Source organism: Bos indicus x Bos taurus, chromosome 3 (assembly GCF_003369695.1).
Source record: "Bos indicus x Bos taurus breed Angus x Brahman F1 hybrid chromosome 3, Bos_hybrid_MaternalHap_v2.0, whole genome shotgun sequence".
Classification (NCBI taxonomy): Eukaryota; Metazoa; Chordata; class Mammalia; order Artiodactyla; family Bovidae; genus Bos; species Bos indicus x Bos taurus.
This window is the reverse complement of record NC_040078.1, coordinates 41,526,069-41,546,154: the sequence shown is the minus strand read 5'-3', so window position 1 is coordinate 41,546,154 and position 20,086 is coordinate 41,526,069. Positions and strand designations below refer to the sequence as shown.

Here is a 20,086-nt window from a genome sequence, read left to right as displayed (position 1 = left end):
GAACCAGGGTCTTGGGCTGGTTGTGCATTGGAAAGTATCCTTCTAGTTTGCTGTTCCCCACCCTGAACCCTTCTCCCAGAGGTGTCCTGCATGGGCTAGACTGTTGTTCTGTTACTCATTACAATGCTATGACCAATCTGTGCAAAACAGTCCCAACTCCTTGTTGTTTCCACCTTCAGGAAGCAGAATTCTTGAAGGAAAGTTACCAAGAGTTCTGTGGCTTCAGTCACTAAGTTGGAGTGGATTTAACTCATACAGTTTCTTTACCCCTATTATCAATGGATTCTAGACATTTGCAAGGATTTTATAAGCACATATACATCTATCTTTGATTATAAGTCATAATTGAATGTTATTCTAGTTGGCTGTATATTGTCACCCTGCTTATTTAAGTTATATGCAGAATACATCATGAGAAATGCTGGGCTGGAAGAAACACAAGCTGGAATCAAGATTGTCGGGAGAAATATCAAGAACCTCAGATATGCAGATGACACCACCCTTATGGTAGAAAATGAAGAAGAACTAAAGAGCCTCTTGATGAAAGTGAAAGAAGAAAGCGAAAGAGTTGGCTTAAAGCTCAACATTCAGAAAACAAAGATCATGGCATCTGGTCCCATCACTTCATGGCAAATAGATGGGGAAACAGTGGAAACAGTGGCTGACTTAATTTTTGGGAGCTCTGAAATTACTACAGATGGTGATTGCAGCCATGAAATTAAAAGACATTTACTCCTTGGAAGGAAAGTTTTGACCAGCCTAGACAGCATATTAAAAGCAGAGACATTACTTTGCCAACAAAGATCCATCTAGTCAAGGCTATGGTTTTTCCAGTAGTCATGTATGGATGTGAGAGTTGGGCTATAAAGAAAGCTGAGCATGGAAGAATTGATGCTTTTGAACTGTGGTGTTGGAGAAGACTCTTGAGAGTCCCTTGGACTGCAAGGAGATTCAACCAGTCTATCCTAAAGGAGATCAGTCCTGGGTATTCATTGGAAGGACTGATGTTGAAACTGAAACTCCAGTACTTTGGCCACCTGATGCGAAGAGTTGACTCATTTGAAAAGACCCTGATGCTGGGAGGGATTGGGGGGCAGGAGGAGAAGGGGACGACAGAGGATGAGATGGTTGGATGGCATCACCGACTCAATGGACATGGGTTTGGGTAGACTCCAGGAGTTAGTGATGGACAGGGAGGCTTGGCGTGCTGCGGTTCATGGGGTCGCAAATAGTTGGACATGACTGGTACTGAACTGAACTGAACTACTTTGCTTTGCTTCCCTGATGGCTCAGCAGGTAAAGAATCTGCCTGCAATGCGGGGGACCTGGTTTGGATCCCTGGGTCAGGAAGATCCCCTCAAAAAGGGAATGGCAACCCACTCCAGTATTCTTGCCTGGACAATTCTATGGCTACAGTACATGGGATCGCAGAGTCGTACATGACTGAGTGACTAACACATTTTCACATTTTATTTTCTCCTTTGCTTTACATGTTTGTTAAATGTTTTTTTACATCTCTCTCATTTTTTAAATAAAAGATTTTTATTGAAGGATAGTTTATTTACAATGTTTATTTGTTTCAGGTATATAGCAGAGTCATTCAGATATATATATATATAATTTTCGGAGTCTTTTCCCTTATAGGTTACAGTTTCCTCTGCTACACAATAGGTCCTTGTTGGTTATCTCTTTTATATATATTAGAGTATATTTGTTAATTCCAAACTCTTAATTATCCCTCCCCCACTTTCCCCTTTGGTAACAAAAGTTTATTTTCTATGTCTGTGAGCCTTTTTGTTTTGTGTATAAGTTCGTTTGTATTATTTTTTTTAGATTTCATATATAACCTATATCATATGATATTTATCTTTCTCTGTGTGACTCACTTAACTTTGTGTGGTAATCTGTAGGTCCATCCATGCTGCTGCAATGGCATCATTTCGTTCTTTTTATGACTGAGTAATATTCCATCATCTGTGTATACCACATCTTCTTTATCCATTCATATGTCTTAGACATTTAGGTTGCTTCCATGTATTGACTTTTGTAAATAGTACTGCACTGAACACTGTGGTGCATGTATCTTTTTGACTTATGGTTTTCTCCAGATAAATGCCCAAGAGTGGGATTGTAGGATCATATGGTAGCTCTACTTTCAGTATTCTAAAGAACCTTCATGATGTTCACCATAGTAGGTCCCAGTTTACATTCCCAACAACAGTGTAGGAGGATTCCTTTTTCTCCACACTCCTCCAACATTTATTATTTGTAGACTTCTTGATGATGGCCATTCTGATTGATAAAAACTACTCTCTTTGAAGTTTTGATTTGCTTTTCTCCCAAAATTAGCAATGTTAAGCAATTTTTTATGTGCTTCTTTGCCATCTATATGTCTTCTTTAGAGAAAAGTCTATTTAGACCTTGTGCCCATTTTTTGATTGTGTTGTTTGTTTGTTTTGATATTGAGTTGTATAAACTGTTTATATATTTTGGAGATTAATCCCTTGTTGGTCACATCATTTGCAAATATTTTCTCCTATTCTGTAGGTTGTCTTTTCATTTTATTTTTCTCTATCCATTCCTATCATTACTTCTTTAAGCTCTGAAGATAAGGATTTTTATCATCTGTCTAATCTTTTGTAACAGATAATGGTCCATTATAGCCAACATTGTCTACTCATTTGCTTCTCAAATGTTTTGCATAACAAAATTTTTATTGCATGTACTTAAACCAGTTACTGTTTTATGTGTGACTTTTCCTTGTCCCCACCTTCTACATTTAATCTTAGGAGTTCCTGCTTTTGACCTTTTGTAGAAATTTTATTCCTAAAGGATTTTCCTGGTGATATTTTTATAAAACCATTGAACATTTTTAACTGTTCAACATTTGGGGGAAGAGGATTATACTTAAAACTTATTCAATTTTTCCAAAAGTTATCCAAAACTAAGTTACTATGTGAGCCAAAGCATGCTCAAACTACCACACAATTGCAGTCATCTCACACGCTAGTAAAGTAATGCTCAAAATTCTCCAAGCCAGTCTTCAGCAATATGTGAACCATGAACTTCCTGATGTTCAAGCTGGTTTTAGAAAAGGCAGAGGAACCACAGATCAAATTGCCAACATCTGCTGGATCATGGAAAAAGCAAGAGAGTTCCAGAAAAACATCTATTTCTGCTTTACTGACTATGCCAAAGCCTTTGACTGTGTGGATCACAATAAACTGTGGGAAATTCTGAAAGAGATGGGAATACCAGACCACCTGACCTGCCTCTTGAGAAATTTGTATGCAGGTCAGGAAGCAACAGTTAGAACTGGACATGGAACAACAGACTGGTTACAAATAGGAAAAGGAGTACATCAAGGCTGTATATTGTCACCCTGCTTATTTAACTTCTATGCAGAATACATCATGAGAAACGCTGGACTGGAAAAAACACAAGCTGGAATCAAGATTGCCGGGAGAAATATAAATAACCTCAGATATGCAGATGACACCACCCTTATGGCAGAAAGTGAAGAGGAACTAAAAAGCCTCTTGATGAAAGTGAAAGTGGAGAGTGAAGAAGTTGGCTTAAAGCCCAACATTCAGAAAACGAAGATCATGGCATCTGGTCCCATCATTTCATGGGAAATAGATGAGGAAACAGTGGAGACAGTGTCAGACTTTATTTTTTTGGGCTCCACAATCACTGGAGATGGTGACTGCAGCCATGAAATTAAAAGACCCTTATTCCTTGGAAGGAAAGTTATGACCAACCTAGATAGCATATTCAAAAGCAGAGACATTACTTTGCCAACAAAGGTCTGTCTAGTCAAGGCTATGGTTTTTCCTGTGGTCAGGTATGGATGTGAGAGTTGGACTGTGAAGAAGGCTGAGTGCTGAAGAATTGATGCTTTTGAACTGTGGTGTTGGAGAAGACTCTTGAGAGTCCCTTGGACTGCAAGGAGATCCAACCAGTCCATTCTGAAGGAGATCAGCCCTGGGATTTCTTTGGAAGGAATGATGCTAAAGCTGAAACTCCAGTACTTTGGCCACCTCATGCGAAGAGTTGACTCATTGGAAAAGACTGATGGTGGGAGGGATTGGGGGCAGGAGGAGAAGGGGACGACAGAGGATGAGATGGCTGGATGGCCTCACTGACTCGATGGACGTGAGTCTGAGTGAACTCCGGGAGTTGGTGAGGGACAGGGAGGCCTCGCATGCTGTGATTCATGGGGTCGCAAAGAGTCGGACACGACTGAGCGACTGATCTGATCTGATCTGATGTGATCCTTTACTTTAACTGTTATATTCATTAACATGATGGAGTCCTAACTGTCAGTATTTCAGAATTCGAGTGTATTTGGAAATAGGATCTTTAAAGTAGTTAAGGTAAAATGGGGTCTTTGGGTGGGCCCCTATCTAGTATAACTGTTTTTTTAAAGGAAGAATATGAATACAGGTATGTCCGTGCACAGAGGCAAGATGATGTGAGGACATAGCAAGAAGGCAGCTATCTGCAAGCTGAAGGGTGAGGCCTCACTAGAAACCAGGCCTACTGACACCTTGATCTTGGCCTTCTAGCCTCCAGAACTTTGGAAAATAAATACATTTTGTTTAAACCACCCAGTTTATTATTTTGTTACAGTAGCCCTGGTGAATGATTACAATATTTGATACTGGAAAAAGAAAGATTGGAAAATTACTTTTTGGTTAGTAATTTAAGTGTTTGAGAATTTGGCTAATTCATGTATTCAACGAAGACACTACTTTTTAATCTTGATTTTTTTTTTACACATTTGGCATATTAAAGTCAGAAGATGTTAACATTTTAAGAATTCCACAAATTATACACATAGAAACATTACATAAAATAAATTCATTGTACATGATACACTGTATGTATTCTGTGTACACAGTACAAATAAAATTACAAAGTTGAATAAAAGAAAGTTTAATTTTTAAGTGGCAAGAAATTGAAGCAAATTCAATACTTTATGTATTGAATACAATTTGACCAGTATGCTATCAAGGTACAGAAAATACTTGAATTTTTTTTGTGTGTGTGTGTGTATCCTTCATTAACCAGCTGGCATTGTTACTTTTTAAATGCTGTATTTTTGAGTTTGCTTTGAATATTTTTTTAAATTGTAATTCTCTTAAGATCTGAACTGTCCAAAAAAAAAAAAAAAAAAGCATCTTTAAATCAAGCAAAAGTCACAATAAAGTAGGTTCTGTTATCTTAAGGTAAATGATAAGGTATGCCATTGAAACAGTGAAGCACTTTATCTTAAAGTTTAGACTTGATTCTTTAAAGATAATAATAATAATCATTTGATATAGTTAAAAATACAATAACCTCTTCTCTTAGAAACAACTCAAAGCCCATCCTAGAAAAGAAGTTGGCAAATATTCAAAACATGGAGAAACTTACAAGTATTAAAGTAATAGTCATTTTTGCAAGGTAGAATGTTTTACTTCCTATAGCTGGAAACACAGAGAACTGAGGATATTCCAGCTTTGGCATCCTTTCAGAAGTCTATTTCTATATACTTGCCAATTCACTGGAACTTTCTATCCTGAAAATAGATCATTGTAATGTCCTCAGTAAGATGACCCATTGTTGTGAGTTAATGCCAGATTTATCTGTGCTATTAAATTATTATGAGTATTAGCACAGCTATTAATAACACCACTTTTCAAAGAGCTTTCATTTGTATTGCCTCATTTGATTCTTTCAACAACTCTGAGAGGTAAAAGGACCGGTTATTATCATCCTAATTGTTATGTGTGTTAAATTGAGAGATGAAGGCTGAATTAATTGATATAAGCAGTCACACAACTTGAAACTGATTTACAGATCAGAAATATTTATGATTAAAAAAATATTTTAAACATTTATTATAAGTCATCACTTTCACTTCCTAATAATAGTTACTAAGCTTTGTATGTTTACTTTGTATCATATGCTTTGACATACTTTATCTTTAAAAGTTCAAACAAACTTTGAAAGATAGATATGTTGCCATCCGCCTCTACCAAGTGAGGATGCAGAGATTGGAGAGGTGTGACGTAATGGATTTTAAATTTAGGTTTGTCTGACTTCCAAGTTCAGTCTCTACTGTATGAGATATTACTTCATTTAATTCTCACTCTATCCCTCTGAGGTTAGTATAGTGTTCTTCCTGTTTTATAACTCTGGAAATGATCTCAGAGAAGCAGTATCACAAGGAGAGATTAGTTGAGCAATTGAAGTTTGTATTGATGGTGATTACTTTTCAGTTCCTAAGTGCTTAGTTGCTCAATTGTGTCGGACTTTGCAACCCTTTGGACTATAGCCTGCCAGGCTCCTCTGTCCATGGGATTTTTCAGGCAAGAATGCTGGAGTGGATTGCTATTTCCTCTTCCTCAGGAAGGATTGCTAGAGTGGGTTGCTATTTCCTCTTCCTCCTCCTTAGGAAGATCCCAGGGATCAAACTGGTGTCTCCTATATCTCCTGCATTGCAGGCAGATTCTTTATCTGCTGAACCAAAGGGAGCTCACCCTTGCCAAATTACTAGCTCAGTCATGTCCAACTCCTTGTGACCCCATGGACTGTAGCCTGCCAGGCTCCTCTGTCCATGGAATTCTCCAAGACAGAATATTGAAGTGGGTAGCCATTCCCTTCTCCAGGGGATCTGCCTGACCCAGGGATTTAACCTGAGTCTCTGCATTGCAAGCAGATTCTTTACCATCTGAGCCACCAAAGAATCCCATCAGTTCCTAAGCACTATTATTATTTTCACATTTTGTATTACTTTTATAGGTATTCAAGGCACCAAATTGGCTGGAATCTGTATTGACTGTTAGATACGACTGAATCTTGTTCTAAAAGATAAATTATTGAAGAGTTTTTATGACTGAGATCTGGATAATTGATTTATTATAAAACACCTACTGTGAGCTATATAGTAAGCTGTATACTGAGTATATATAGCTATATACTGAATATATACTGAGTACACCCATACAGAATGTGTAATAACTATGGCAAAAAAGACGTGAACAAAATAAACATGTAAACTAGATTTTATAATATCAGGAATATCACAGAGTTATAAAAAAATCAAGTGAAAACTTTAATATATTTTAGGTTTAGGCATATGATCGGCATATCCTAAACTGTATTACTTATCTCTGTCCTCTCCTTCACAAAAACGATGCAGAATTGCTCAAGTGACCATCCCCATCTCAGTAAATGGCAGCTGTACTTTTGTAGGTGTTCGAGCCAGAAGCATTGTAATCAGCCTTGACTCATACTTCACCTCCAATCCATCAGCAAATCCTGCTGACTCTACCTTAACCATAGCTCCAGAATATGAGCACTTCTTACAACATTTATTAGCACCATTTTCCTCTCACTTAGATTAATTTCATGGTTTCCTCACTGGTCTCCCTTGTACATTTGCTTCCCTAAAGTGCAATTTCAGCCAACAGACAAAGAAATCATTTAAAATGTAAGTCAAATAATTTAATCTGCACACATCTTACAAAGAAGTTCTACTCATTCTGAATACAATTTAAAGTCATTACAGTGACTTATTAGCTGGTTAACTCTCTGATTCACGGTTACCTACCTGAACTCAATTCCTACAACTCTCGCTTATGGTACTTGAGTCTCAAAGACCTTCCTGATGTGCTAACTCAGTGATTTTCACATTCTCCTCTTCCAGAATGGTCTTTCTCTAGATATCTTCATGGCTTGCTTCCTACAATTTTTAAGGCCCCTTTTCAAAAGTCAGTCTCAATATAAGATCTTTCTTATTTTAGGGCTGAGTAATATCCATTTTATAATATTACATCTTCTTAGTTCAGTCACTGTTGGTGGGCAATTGGGGAGATTATATCCCGGCAGTTGTAAATAGTGTGCTGTGAACATGGAGGTGCATATATCTTTTCAAATTACTGTGTTTTTTTTTTTTTCTCCTAGATATATAACAAGGGGTGGAACTGCTGGATCTTATGGTAGTTCTTTTTTTTTTTTTAATTTAAGTTTATTTATTTTAATTAGAGGCTGATTACAATATTGTATTGGTTTTGCCATACAGCAACATGAATCCCCCACAGGTGTACACGTGTTATGGTAGTTCTATATTTAGTTATTTAAAAAACCTCCATAGACTATATAAAATAGGTAAGCAACAAAGATATGCTGTATAGCACAGGGAATTATACCTTGTATCTTTGAATAACCTATAATGGATTATAATCTGAAAAAATTACTGAATCACAATAGTGTTCACCTAAAATTAAAACAACATTGTAAATCAGCTGTACTTGAATAACAAAAGAACTTTCCTGTCTATTCTACTTAAAATGGTAATATTCATCCATTACTCTAGTATTTTCTGTTCTCCTGTGCTTCAGTTTTCTTCAGTTTCAACAATTAACACAATGCAGTATTATACATCTATTGTACTTACTTATTTTTCCTATTGTCTCTTTTCTAGAAGATCAATCCTATGAGGCCAGAAATATCTGTCTGTTTAACATTTCCAGTTTTAAGAATAGACTGGTTCAGTGAAGGAATTCAGTGAATATTTGTTAAATGGATTAACATATTTAGTCCAAAATTTAATGTGAAGTCAAAACTGATTACTACTCTTGCACTTCATAAATCTGATGAAGGCAAGCATGCAGATGATTTGTTCTTTTTCTGCTTATGTTTAGCATCTTATTACAAAGGAATGTACAGTCTGGTTATTGGTAGGTAGTATGCATGTATTTTTCTAGTTAGTCCACTTGCCAGCTGACAGGGTTAAGTGTATTTCTGCTCCTTTCAGGTCTCTTTCATCAGCCAATCTTAGAGATGCCAGTGGTGCTTTAGTAAACAACAGGGACCCTTCACCAGTTCTTCTTTACTCCTGGTTAGTCTAGCTGTTGCTGACAGTGGCAAGGTGAGTACTGTTTTTTGTTTTTATGTTTTATTTGTGTATTTAGTATCTTAGACATCAAAAAACCATCACAGGTTTTTTTCTCAAAAGTTTTTTTTTTGCTTTCTGTTTCCATTACTTCTACTTTTATCTGTATCAGATCAGATCAGATCAGTCACTCAGTCGTGTCCGACTCTTTGCGACCCCATGAATCACAGCACGCCAGGCCTCCCTGTCCCTCACCAACTCCCGGAGTTCACTGAGACTCACGTCCATCGAGTCAGTGATGCCATCCAGCCATCTCATCCTCTGTCGTCCCCTTCTCCTCCTGCCCCCAATCCCTCCCAGCATCAGAGTCTTTTCCAATGAGTCAACTCTTCGCATGAGGTGGCCAAAGTACTGGAGTTTCAGCTTTAGCATCATTCCTTCCAAAGAAATCCCAGGGCTGGTCTCCTTCAGAATGGACTGGTTGGATCTCCTTGCAGTCCAAGGGACTCTCAAGAGTCTTCTCCAACACCACAGTTCAAAAGCATCAATTTGTCGGCGCTCAGCCTTCTTCACAGTCCAACTCTCACATCCATACACGACCACAGGAAAAACCATAGCCTTGACTAGACGGACCTTTGTTGGCAAAGTAATGTCTCTGCTTTTGAATATGCTATCTAGGTTGGTCATAACTTTCCTTCCAAGGAATAAGTGTCTTTTAATTTCATGGCTGCAGTCACCATCTGTAGTGATTTTGGAGCCCAGAAAAATAAAGTCTGACACTGTTTCCACTGTTTCCCCATCTATTTCCCATGAAGTGATGGGACCGGATGCCATGATCTTCGTTTTCTGAATGTTGGGCTTTAAGCCAACTTTTTCACTCTCCACTTTCACTTTCATCAAGAGGCTTTTTAGTAGTCTATTAATCAAGTTGTTCATACAATCCACCTTCCTCTATCTACCCTCACTGAGTATTCTCCATATGACCAAACAGAAATGCCTTTACTGTTTTTCTTTTTCTCAGCATAACACTTAGATGCTTAGACATGTAGATGTATTTTAGCAATGCTCAGTGTTGAATAAAATGTATAAAATCTTAGTTAATAAGGAAACATAATAGTAAAGTGTTTAATAACCTCAAACTAGATATATGTTCTAATATTTTATTCCATCAACTTCTTTTAAGGCTGGTAAGCCTAATGATTGCTTGATTCAGAGCAAACTGCTTATAGCAATGAGCCTAAATGATCCAGATGCTTGATTCTGACTTATATAACCCAAGTTTCAGATGAAAAGGAAATATATTTGGAAGAATAGAGGCTGCTGCAAGTGTCTTTGTTCTCTTCCGATGTAATATTTTCCCTGAGTTGGAGAAAGGGGAACCATAGTAAGGAAATGTAGTTGAAACTGGTATCTCTGAGAAGAGGCTCAAACTTAGCCCTTTGTTGGGAGGAGTGATGCTAGAATCTCCAGAGAAGCTTGGAACACAGGGCACTTAGGCCCATTGCCATTTAGGATCAATGAGTCAACAAACCTTAGAGTTCTACCATCTACCACAGTGGAGTAAATCCTTCATAACGAATAATGATAAACAACACAATTTTGTTGATCATGAATTAAACCCATTGTCTAAGTGGACCTCTGCAACAAGTCTGTATGAACTAATGAGAAAACTGACATTCAGAGAATTTAAGAAACCTGTCTAAATTTGTGCTGTAAGAGAGGCCATGGTCTCTGCAGTCAGACTGCCTAATCTGAATCCAGGCTCCACTTTCTACCAGCTGTGTTCCTAGAGCAAGTTACTTAATGCCTTCATGCCTCATTTGCTGTTTTGTATTTTTATTAGGATTAAATGAGTTAATACATGTAAAGTGCTTGGGTCTTAGTAAGTACTTAATAAATATTGGCTCTTAATTTACTTTGTAGCAGAGGTAGTAGTCAAACTGGAATTCATGTGACTTGATAACTTGACCTTGAAGAATAACAATCTCCCTGATATTAGCTAAGTGGGGATGGCTGAGGTCCAAGATGACAGGTCAGGCTTTTCCTTCTTAAGGATATCCCTCTGTTTGACTTAACCTCTTCATTTCTTCATCTTTTCTTGGGGCAGTCCTGGAGCTACGTAGAACTAATTATTCTCATTGAATGTCTGTCAGGAATCTCTTGTATTTGTATTCTATGAAGTAAGAGATGTAAGAGATACTAAAATTCCTATAGTGAAATCCCCATTCCATCCTAAAAATGGGTTGTCTCCTGCATCATTTTTCTCTCAGATGTATCACACATGCCTATGTATATGTAAATAATTCTTTTAAATCAAGACCTATGAAATTGTGAAGAGTAATTTGTGAAGTGAAATAAAATTATACCTAGTATATTTAGAGCTTATGATTTGAGAGGCACTGTTCCAAGCAGCTGACATTCACTCATTCATTGCTCACAGAAACCCTGTAAAGTAGTCACTGTCATTTCTCCCAACTTTGCAGGTGATGAAACTGCATCTCTGAAAGTAACTGGCCTAAACTAGTAAGTTATAAAGCCTGAATATTATCCAGTCTGCCTATAGGGACCTATGGCTTAACCATGAGTCACTATGGATTTTATCCAGGCATTTTCTGGATGCCAGGTCATCTGATGCATTAGACAGTGCCCTTTATTTCTTAGACATATTTCTGTAGGATGACTGACTTTAACCTGATTGCCCCAATGAATGCTAATTTTAAAATTTACACAAGGATGTAGTCCTTCCCGTGTGACTATTTTTTTTCATTTGAATGTTTGCTCCTGAATATAATATAAGGAGATTTTGTAGAATTTATAAATATTTTAGAATTCTCCTGTGGCCATGTCCTTTTAAATCTGTGTATTTATAATCTCAATCCAATTACTTATTTTTAACTTGTTGCACTAAATTCTACAGGGGGGATTTTAAAACTCTTTAGCATTTCTGAATTCTGAACAACCTGGATATAGGAATGTCTGAAATATGTTCTCAGCCTTATCCTGTGAGTGAGGTAATTCAACTGTGGGTAAAATCTTTTTAAAGTTTATGTAATTCGCAAAACTTGTGGGGGGAAAGTCCTATTTAAATCTAATAAATGAAATTTATGTATTTGTAAATTATTCATGAAAAGTATAGATAAGTTGAGTCAATTATCAGAAGGACCTAAGACTCTAAATTTTTAACATAATTATCTGGATCTTCTCTACTTATAATGGCTTGACAGTAAACATTTGGCGAATATATTTAAGCACATGCTTTATGATAGTAACTCTGACCCAGGCGTCAAGGATGCAGAGAACTGAAGTGAGCTAATAGTCAGTTCAGTTCAGTCATTCAGTCATGTCTGACTCTGCAACCCCATGGACTGCAGCATGCCAGGCCTCCCTGTCCATCACCAATTCATGGAGTTTACTCAAACTCATGTCCAGTGAGTCAGTGATGCCATCCAACCATCTCATCCTCTGTCGTCCCCTTCTCCTTCTGATCTCTATCTTTCCCAGCATCAGGGTCTTTTCAAATGAGTCAGTTCTTCACATCAGGTGGCCAAAGTATTGGAGTTTCAACTTCAGCATCAATCCTTCCAATGAATATTCAGAACTGATTTCCTTTAGGATGGACTGGTTGGATCTCCTTGAAGTCCAAGGGACTCTCAAGAGTCTTCTCCAACACCATAGTTCAAAAGCATCAATTCTTTGATGCTTGATTTTCTATACAGTCCAACTTTCACGTCCATAATGACTACTGGAAAAACCATAGCTTTGACTAGACAGACCTTTGTGGCAAAGTAATGTTTCTGCTTTTTAATATGCTGTCCAGGTTGGTCATAACTTTTCTTCTGGGAGCAAGCATCTTTTAATTTCATGGCTGCAGTCACCATCTGCGGTGATTTTGGAGCCCCCCAAAAATAAAGTCTGTCACTGTTTCCACTGTTTTCATCTATTTACCATGAAGTAATGGGACCAGATGCCATGATCTTAGTTTTCTGAATGCTGAGCTTTAAGTCAACTTTTTTGCTCTCCTCTTTCACTTTCATCAAGAGTTAGTAGTCAAGGAAGTTGCAAAGTCTGGGTTTGCACCTGGATGTCTGTTTTTAAAGCGGTGAAGATTCTGTACTCTTGCTCTTAATAAATTACTGAATATTTAAATCCTTAGGTGAGCTTACTTAAGCTGGTGCATAAAAAAAATAGAAATTTTTTAGCTGTAGGCCAAAGCCAATCAAGCTGTATTCAGCCACATTTAGCTATTTGGTCATAAACCTTTTGTCTATAACAATGGAGATGGTACTAAAATAAGTATGTTATCTAATCTATAGCTAACAAGGCAGTCTCTATAGTATAGTATAGTCTCTATACTACAAAGTCACATTTGTAGTATCTAGTCTTAAATCTCTTTTACAATAAGCTACAGTTTTCCAAATCATTTCTCTTCAGCCTGTCACTATATTCATGTAAGCCTTTGCTCAATCCATGGTACAGGTGGCCTGGAATAGCAGATAGAGCTATGTATTAAGACAAAAGTCTCCAGAAAAAGTCTCAGTTCTGAAGTTAAATCACTTTATGATTTTTGACTAGTCATGAACTAGGGCTAACGACTCTGATTTCAAGTTGCACGTCAGATTTAAATGAGGTGAAATAGATGAAGCACCAAGTTGAGTAACTGGCACATTGGAGGTATTAGTCTTCTCCCTTATTTCTTCACTTATTTTAATAGGAGAATTAGTTGCAGCCTTTTCTGATGTCATAAGAATCTGTAAGTCTGTACGATGGGTTTTACAACTAGCTGTTTACATTCACATATGGTAGATAATTGTCTCTCAGTTTGGTAGGACATAAAAAATAAAAACTGAGCAAAGTTTTCCAACTTCGGTTTAAAAGCAAGTTTATTGTTTTATTGCATTTTAAAAAGGAAGTTCTTTAATTGTAGCATTGCCTTCTGAAAAATGGATACATAATAACAAGAGAATTGGAAAAATAAGGCAATCACTTTGCCTATTGATAAGTGAAGGCCACAAAATTTCTTGGAATTGAAAAGCATTTGAGAGCCATCTTAAAATTGGCTCTTGAAATCATCTTAAAATTATTTAGCCTTATTTAGAAGGAAGGGTAGCTTTCATTCTTTACATATAACCACTTTCATTTTTTATAAAATTAGGTAAAAGGACTGAAAATGACAGTCCTCTATAACCCTGTCCTATAAAGACCTAGAGAAGAATTGTGAGAAAAGAAGTAAAAGCTGCCTGAAATGGTTTGATAGAAAGAGGCATTTTTTTTTTTCTAAAATGGCCTTTGACTTGTCTTTGAACTTCAAGTTTTTTTTTTTTTTTTTAAATGAAACAGAACCAGCTTCCTATTAACCTAGAAAGGTTTTTTTTTTTTTTTTTAATCCTTCTTTGAAAAATAATCCATTCAAACATTTCTTGGCAATATGGAGGAAGATTTATCACATCACTAGAAATTTTCTTTAAGAAGCACATTGGCTGATAAAGTCAGTCCATCTTTTTAAGATTTGGGGCCTAATGAGCAAATGGTAAGAGGATAATCAGGTTAAGGCTAGCAGCTCTGTGGAAAATTTCCTTTTAGGACTCTGTGAGGACTTTTTGGCTTCTCTGATGCCTAAAGTCCTATTTCCAAATCCCTTTGTTTTTTTGAAATTCAAGTTAATTCAGAGCCTGCAACCTTTATTAAAAGGAAATATATTGCGTAACTACTATGACTTCATCATTTTCTAAATATTAAAGATTATAATACAATTTTTGAAAAATAATTTTGTTTAAGAATGTAAATGTCTTCAGGAACTAGAAAATGATGTCATTAAAAATTTAGTAGTAGGCCATCAAAGAAAAGAGTGAGATGTGAAGGACAAGGTATAAACTCCAGAAGAGCAGGCCCTATTTCTGTCTTGTTCACTATTGTGTTTCACCTTGTCTACCTCACAGAAACCACTTAGTAAATATTTCTTGAGTGAATGAAAAAATTAAAAGAAGCTGCCACTACCAATTTCAAGGTTGTCCTCAGAGACCATGTGAAATCTTTCTCTGATGGGAACACTTCTATTGTTAGTTTAGAATAACATGTCTTTAGTCATTGCCATGGGAAATAAACATATCCAAAACACCTACAGGTGCAAGCTTTGGGAAATATAGTCATTCGGTGGAGAAAAACAAACAAACAAAAAGCATGCTCATTATGTTTGCTAGAATGACCCTTTTTGCAGGATTATAGAGGTTCATTGTGCATGATTCAACACACATTGAATTTGGGAAGATCTACAGAAGATCTTCTCCCATCTACTTGTGTCTTTGTTCTCTGGGAGGATGTTTACTGGGAAAATAAGCCAGCAACATTTGCACAGGGTATGTGTTTCCTTTTACTTAAATTCATAAATTATTTTCCACTTTCTAATGGAGAAAACTTTACAAAAATCTGTGTTTCATAATTTCACCATCATTCTGATGTTTTCTTCTGGCACAGGGATTCAAAAAGTGTGATGAAGTGTAACTCTGTATATTTACACCTACAGAGACAGCAGAAAATGCCATGTTCCAAAGGCCTATTTTATATTTGTCATCATATTCATTTTCTAATTTGTTCCTTCTAAAGAAACCCCTAAATGTGAACATTATCGCATCCATTTTTAGATGGTAAAGCCAAGGCTCAGAAATATTTTCTCATACAACATCTGGCTGGAAATTTCTGACCTGAGACTCAAATTCCGGTAGATCTGAATTGAAGGATGATGTCTTGTGTTGTTTTGATTATGATGAATTGTTCTTATGTCTTCACTGAATCTTGCACACCCTGAAACATTCTGATGGCATTTAAAGTACTCTCCTGAAATGCCAGGACTTGGACTGTTCTCAAGCTGTCACATGCTTTCTAGCTATGATATATGGGCCTGAACTCATTAGTGATGGATTCCTAGTGGCAGCAACTGTGTAAGTAAAACTTTGAAACTAAGCAGATAGTCCATCATCCTGGCAGTGTAAAATGTCATAAATGCTCTCAGTGTAGTCATCTTTTGTTTCTTTGTTATGTTTGGATGATCAAAATTTCAGGAAGCTTTAGAGTAATACCACACGTGTCAAGTCTCTTCAGTTGTGTCTAGCTCTGTGCAACCCTATAGGCTGTGACCTGCCAGGCTTTTCTGTCCATGAGATTCTTCATGCAAGAATACTGGAATGGGTTGCTGTGCCCTCCTTCAGGGGATCTTCCTGACCCAAGGATTGAACCCGTGTCTCTTATGTCTCCTGCTTTTGCAGGTGGGTTCTTTACCACTAGTGCCCCCTGGGAAGCCCAGAGTAATACCAACGCCTACCAAAAGTATAGTCCAAATATAGAGGCACCCTGAGAAACCCACCTCCTTCAGTCCACTAAGGTTTCTTGAATCCTGACTGTTTAATGCCGAAAATACTGGTTGAACTGCAGTCTTGTTCATTTGAATGCAGGAAACTAAGTGCCCTGGGCTCTTACTCTTATTTTTGGTGTCTCCATTCTGGCGGTCCTTCATCTATCTCTACCCCTCAGGCTCCAGGAGTTTGGCACATTGCCAACAGTCAGCTCCTGAGACAGCCTAATGAAAGTTAATAGACCTCCAATTCAGGTAATTTACATGAATTAAAAATGACTAAGGAAACCATTTAGGGCTCTATAAAATCAAATTTAAAATACTACATGTAGAGTTCATAATAGTACAATTCAGCTTTGCTACTTCACACAACAATATAAAGTTTATTTGAAGCTCATCTGAAATATACGTATATTATGAGAAGTTGGAGAGAATATGTTTACATGTGTTTTGAAAAATAGATAATCCCAATAATGCTTTTTTGCTTAGTTTCTTCCAGATATTATAAGACTATATTTCAAGGTCACTGATAAATTAAAAGTCCATACAGAAAAGACTTTCAGCAGAGGATAAACTTATGAGAAATTATTTTGGAGTTCCTATTAATTCTGTAAAAATTATGAGATAAAAATAGAATATATAGACTATGGAGAAAAAAAAAGTGGTATTTGTTCAGAAACCACATAAAATTCTACGATAGATGTAAAAGAATTGGAGGAACTTGAATTTGTTGTAAAAGAGGCATAATAATACTACTGTTGAAAAATCATTTCATCTTTTCCAGTGCCACAGATAGAGCCACAGCCAAACCAACCCAGAGGAATTGCTGGAACCTGTTTAGAAAGCTATATTTCTCAATTTCACAAATATTTATTGAACTAGGCAATATGGATTCAAACACAAAGATCAGTAGTGTGCTCTTTTGTCCTTAGGAATTAAATTTAGTTAATGGATAGAGTGAGTGTTGGCACCTCACAATGCAAGGAAGAATATAATAGTGGCCAGAGGCAAAGCATAAAATGCTTTGTGAGCTTTCTGAAGGGAAACTACATCATGTTGAAGTCTTCATGGCAGAGTGAGGAGATATACAACTGAGATTTATTTATTTTTTTTATGCTTACTGAACATTTTATTTATTTATTTTAATTTTATTTTATTTTTAAACTTTACATAATTGTATTAGTTTTGCCAAATATCAAAATGAATCCACCACAGGTATACATGTGTTCCCCATCCTGAACCCTCCTCCCTCCTCCCTCCCCATACCATCCCTCTGGGTCGTCCCAGTGCTCTAGCCCCAAGCATTCAGTATCGTGCATCGAACCTGGACTGGCATCTCATTTCATACACGATATTTTACATGTTTCAATGCCATTCTCCCAAATCTTCCCACCCTCTCCCTCTCCCACAGAGTCCATAAGACTGTTCTATACATCAGTGTCTCTTTTGCTGTCTCGTACACAGGGTTATTGTTACCATATTTCTAAATTCCATATATGCGTTAGTATACTGTATTTATGTTTTTCCTTCTGGCTTACTTCACTCTGTATAATAGGCTCCAGTTTCATCCACCTCATTAGAACTGATTCAAATGTATTCTTTTTAATGGCTGAGTAATATTCCATTGTGTATATGTACCATAGCTTTCTTATCCATTCATCTGCTGATGGACATCTAGGTTGCTTCCATGTCCTGGCTATTATAAACAGTGCTGCGATGAACATTGGGGTACACGTGTCTCTTTCCCTTCTGGTTTCCTCAGTGTGTATGCCCAGCAGTGGGATTGCTGGATCATAAGGCATCTTTCCTGACCACAATGCAGTAAGATTAGATCTCAATTACAGGAGAAAAACTATTAAAAATTCCAACATATGGAGGCTGAACAACACGCTGCTGAATAACCAACAAATCACAGAAGAAATCAAAAAAGAAATCAAAATTTGCATAGAAATGAATGAAAATGAAAACACAACAACCCAAAACCTGTGGGACACGGTAAAAGCAGTCCTAAGGGGAAAGTTCATAGCAATACAGGCACACCTCAAGAAACAAGAAAAAAGTCAAATAAATAACCTAACTCTACACCTAAAGCAAGTAGAAAAGGAAGAAATGAAGAACCCCAGGGTTAGTAGAAGGAAAGAAATCTTAAAAATTAGAGCAGAAATAAATGCAAAAGAAACAAAAGAGACCATAGCAAAAATCAACAAAACCAAAATCTGGTTCTTTGAAAGGATAAATAAAATTGACAAACCATTAGCCAGACTCATCAAGAAACAAAGGGAGAAAAATCAAATCAATAAAATTAGAAACAAAAATGGAGAGACCACAACAGACAACACAGAAATACAAAAGATCATAAGAGACTACTATCAACAATTATATGCCAATAAAATGGACAACGAGGAAGAAATGGACAAATTCTTAGAAAAGTACAACTTTCCAAAACTCGACCAGGAAGAAATAGAAAATCTTAACAGACCCATCACAAGCACGGAAATTGAAACTGTAATCAAAAATCTTCCAGCAAACAAAAGCCCAGGTCCAGACAGCTTCACAGCTGAATTCTACCAAAAGTTTAGAGAAGAGCTAACACCTATCCTGCTCAAACTCTTCCAGAAAATTGCAGAGGAAGGTAAACTTCCAAACTCATTCTATGAGGCCACCATCACCCTAATACCAAAACCTGACAAAGATCCCACAAAAAAAGAAAACTACAGGCCAATATCACTGATGAACATAGATGCAAAAATCCTTAACAAAATTCTAGCAATCAGAATCCAACAACACATTAAAAAGATCATACACCATGACCAAGTGGGCTTTATCCCAGGGATGCAAGAATTCTTCAATATCTGCAAATCAATCAATGTAATACACCACATTAACAAATTGAAAAATAAAAACCATATGATTATCTCAATAGATGCAGAGAAAGCCTTTGACAAAATTCAACACCCATTTATGATAAAAACTCTCCAGAAAGCAGGAATAGAAGGAACATACCTCAACATAATAAAAGCTATATATGACAAACCCACAGCAAACATTATCCTCAATGGTGAAAAATTGAAAGCATTTCCTCTAAAGTCAGGAACAAGACAAGGGTGCCCACTTTCACCATTACTATTCAACATAGTTTTGGAAGTTTTGGCCACAGCAATCAGAGCAGAAAAAGAAATAAAAGGAATCCAACTGAGATTTAAATTCTCGCTTTTCCGCCTTCTTGTTCTGGATTCTAGGCTAATTGTTTAAAATTTTGGAGCTTTAGGTTTATTTTCTGTAAAATGGTAGTGATTGAATATACTTAAGTGTTTTGCACAAGATTTTCCTCATTGATTCATATACACCTACGCACTGAGAGTTCACTGTTTGCCTGATTGTACAACTGTATGGTGTAGAGTGTGGGTGGGTGTCAGAAGTGCGGTAGGTGCTCTGATAAAAAATACTTGTAGGTTATAACAAAACTTTAAAGAAAAGGGTGGTCAATTCCATAAAAGGAAAATCTAGAATCTCTTTATAGAGAAGGATGCCATAATCCTTACTACACAGATGAGATAATGCAGGCTTAGGACATTGAATAATTGTCCCAAGAGTATAAAATTAGTAAATGGCTAAACTTGGATCCAGAGATTCTGCATTTTCACATAAAGCAATCAATTCTGTTTGATTTTGTTAGGTAGTTAGAATAAAGAAAAGGAGTCCAGAATGGCTGTGGCTAAAAGATAAGGAAGAGAAAAGCCCAGGAAAATAGAACAAAGGAAGGTCTGAGCTGGAGTGAGGACCTCAGGTAAATCAAACAACACTCCTGGCTAGCCCAATTTACACAGGACAGGCCCAGGGGGGTGGGGCTGGGGAAC

The 20,086-nt window shown here is 36.9% G+C and overlaps 1 protein-coding gene across 1 annotated transcript in view; it reads right to left on the bottom strand.

Annotated features, from left to right (window-relative positions):
- OLFM3 (olfactomedin 3) overlaps nt 1-20,086 on the bottom strand; it is a 224,304-nt gene that overhangs the window by 118,987 nt on the left and 85,231 nt on the right. The gene's annotated exons all lie outside the window — the stretch shown is intronic.